Source organism: Papaver somniferum, chromosome 3 (assembly GCF_003573695.1).
Source record: "Papaver somniferum cultivar HN1 chromosome 3, ASM357369v1, whole genome shotgun sequence".
Lineage (NCBI taxonomy): Eukaryota > Viridiplantae > Streptophyta > Magnoliopsida > Ranunculales > Papaveraceae > Papaver > Papaver somniferum.
The window spans coordinates 13,555,269-13,558,778 of NC_039360.1; the positions used below are offsets into that span (position 1 = coordinate 13,555,269).

Here is a 3,510-nt window from a genome sequence, read left to right on the forward strand (position 1 = left end):
ACCATTTACTCAAAATTTTGTTAAAGAATCATCAAGTCTCCGCTGGTTTACAAGTTCAATCTCACGAATCAAGGCAGCATGTCATTGACAAGGCTACACTGACACAACTCCTGAATATCAAAATTATAGCCCCAAACCTAAAATTTGTACACAAATCTGGAAATTACACATATATACAGGGTTTAACCGGTTTACATCAATCAGGTCAATACTAAAGATGTCTGCAACATCAATTTCTTCTTTGCTCTACTTAACTAGATTTCCGAGCACAGAAATTATGATCAATCATTTGTTTCAACACAAACATCTGAAGAAAATGTAGTTGTGCATATATATTGCATACTTGACTCAAAAAAGAAACAACGATGAGTATACTGAACAAAGGGAGGAAACAAAATTATCATACCCTCTATGATACTAATTTTGGAGTTAATTGACCCTATAAAAAAAAAAAAAAAAAAAAAAAAGACTCCGGCAACACCGCTGTGTCAGACGAAACATTTTCAGGGAGTTTAAGCGGAAGAACCAGATTGTGCAAAAGCAAACCCAGAACTTGAAAAAGAAACTGATAACAACATTGAAAGCTAAACTACAGAAAGAGAATAAAGGAAAAACAAATCAAAGATACAAAGAGAAACCTAATCTGTTTTCTAGTATCTAAATCTACGTTTATAAGGAATTTTTATGAATTGGAATTGAAAGAAGAAAAGAAATGTAACAGAAAAGCCAAACCAGCAATCCATGGAAGAGGATTGCAAGCATTAATATCTGCTTCAATCAATCTTTGGGAGAGACAGTGCGGCGACTATGCAATCAAAAACCTACATAGCCACCAAAGTTTCCATCGCCTTTCCTCCCCTGATTTGATTGTAAACCCTAAACCCCTATTTATAACAGGTGATTATTTTCTGTTTTCCGTATTTGCCCTTCGTCTACGCAGTCTTCCGATGCGAGGCGCCTTTTGACGAGTTTACATTGGCCTAGTAAGCCCAGCGGATGATAGCTCCACTCCCCCACAACCACCCACACCCACGGCTACGATGTGGTATGTCGTAGGTGGCCCCTTATCTTTTTGTGACGCGTATATAAACCAAACCGAAAATTTGTTGGTTGGTCCTAAGTCCATATAGTTAGTTGTGGGAATTATATAAACTAGATTTTGTGTCCGGCATTTTTTTTTCTTTTAATGGGCATTTTCTTTTCTTTTAACCATATTTTATATGCCCTAGCTAATTTTTTGATTAGGTGTCATGAGGCTTCGTCCCACCACGTTGGAATACATTTTTGATTAGGTGTGGCGAAGCGAATACATTTCGAAAATATGGTACATCCTACTAGGGATTCATTAGTCGACCCGGAAAGCCAAGAGAGGTAGAATGCTCTCGGCACAATAGCGTAACATGTTGGTTGGTCTCTACATCCACCCTTATTCCCGGGGGCGGAAGCACAGGTTGACTAAACCTGGCTGTAGCCCCCCTTTTTCCTATAAAATCTCTCCTAGTTAGTATTTTACCCTTATCCAAAATCAAAATTATCTATTTAGTCCACCAAGCGCGGCATTTTAGGCCACCCACCCTTCATCCCCTAAAACTCAGTAGTTCAGTCCACCGATGTAGCTTCTTGTTAGCAAAGTCAGAGCTAAGAAAAGAACAGGGAAAGAAAAGTTGGGAAGCTCTACTAGGCTGAAATTTTAATGAATCATTGTACAATCTAAACAGAACCAAGATACAGTTCATTCATGAGTAGTAAGCTCATATATTCTGTACATGGCGTTGTGTGTTTCAAAATTCATACAAAAACAGATTTACTTTTTGTATACTGGAGTATGTGCGGCCAAATGCAACCAGCTGTAAATACAAGTTTACAAGTATCGCGGAAATTCAACGATGATTTCATTTGCCAGTTTCGAAACAAAAGAAGCATGAAGTCTTTCCCTCTCAACTACTGCTGCTACTATCATGGACATCATAGGAAAATCCAAGCCAAGACCCATCCTCTAAAGATATGTAATGCCACTGGATTTGAAATAAACAACAAACCGATCATAAATGGGAATAAATAGAACGATGGAGAAAGAGTAAATGGTTATTAGTGATACCATTGGATGGCAACTAGTCCCCGCAGTTCAAACTACCATGAACAGTAAGGAAGTCACGATGAAAGGATCTTTTTAAATAATATTAACTAATTTAATGTTAAGCCATGTTGTTCATGTCAGCATCAACAGTTTGCATAGGTGTACACATGTTCACCAAAATCTCAATTCTTGTTATAGGAAGCATTTATACATTTTTGCTGATCTTACAATGCTGTAAGCTCGAGCTATTAATGATCCTAACAAATGAAGTATATTGAGCACATATTTGTACATTGTTGTTTTGATTATGATCTTATTTCATTAGTGCTTTCTAAGAGAACTGGTGTTTTCCTCTCATGTTGATTCAGGTATGACAAAAAAAAATAATTTAGCCCCCCTATTTTGAAAACCTGGTTCCGCCACTGCTTATTCCTACTTCATATTAAAATTTATCCTTTTGGCCTTACACAGAAATGATGGACGGGCCAGTATCAAGCTTGTACAACGTTGAAAAGAATTGCACAACAGGTTCAGAGTATATACCTAAGTAACATGACATAGAGAAGTGTATGTTTTACATATGTGCAAACATGAATGCCAGTCCCGAAATACCATCGAAGCCGAAAAATTGAAATCCACTTACCAAAGGCAAAAATAAATTAAAAAATCACTAAATATTGCGAAATTGGTTGAACAATACTCAAAAGTGTGTCGCAAAGAATCCATGCAACACACCAAGTGAGGCGAAAGGATGGACAGAATGCCGAATACAAATTTTACACCTGTTTGTTTTATTTAAATATAGTATACATAAATCTATTAAAGGTTGGTGCAGAAGATGAAATTAGTTAACACTTCAAGACGGTACATTGCAAGACTTGGGATTCACCAACTCCATGAATTTGAGTCATTCTCTTGCATAAAGTTGCAACCATTAAACACCCTTAACAAAGATGGCAACAATTCAATGCCTTCAAAATGTAAGCATCATGTCGAGAATTTTAGGGACGGACTCAGAAAGTATAAATTTTCTTTTAAGACCCGGGCTAGAAGCTTGGTCGAATAAAAAAAAAAATATTAGGTTTGTGGACTAGCAAGATCACCACGGGCTTTAACCCCTTTAGCCCAGGGGGAGGTCCGTCCCGGCAGAATTTCCAGTCCTTTGTAAACTGACACCCAACTGTCACATTAACAATATAAAAGTCAAAACTTCTACCATTATTGTTGCACTACTGCTAAAACGTAACCTTGAAGATGCACTTTATATTTTCAACTACAGTAGTGACAAAGCCAAAAAAAGTGAACAGTTAATTTAGAGATAACCCAGTAACCCTCCAACCCACTATTCAAGTCCTTGATCTCCAATCAGGTGAGCGGTCATTTGTAAAACGATGGCTAAACTGACACCCAGACTTCACCATAAGCTAGTTCAT

General features: G+C 37.4%; 1 non-coding gene across 1 annotated transcript; it reads right to left on the reverse strand.

Moving 5' to 3' along the window:
- Nucleotides 1-710: 710 nt before the first annotated feature.
- LOC113362494 lies at nt 711-822 on the reverse strand. The gene has a single exon (XR_003365748.1). It is a non-coding gene; the product is annotated as a small nucleolar RNA snoR98 (small nucleolar RNA).
- Nucleotides 823-3,510: the final 2,688 nt, after the last annotated feature.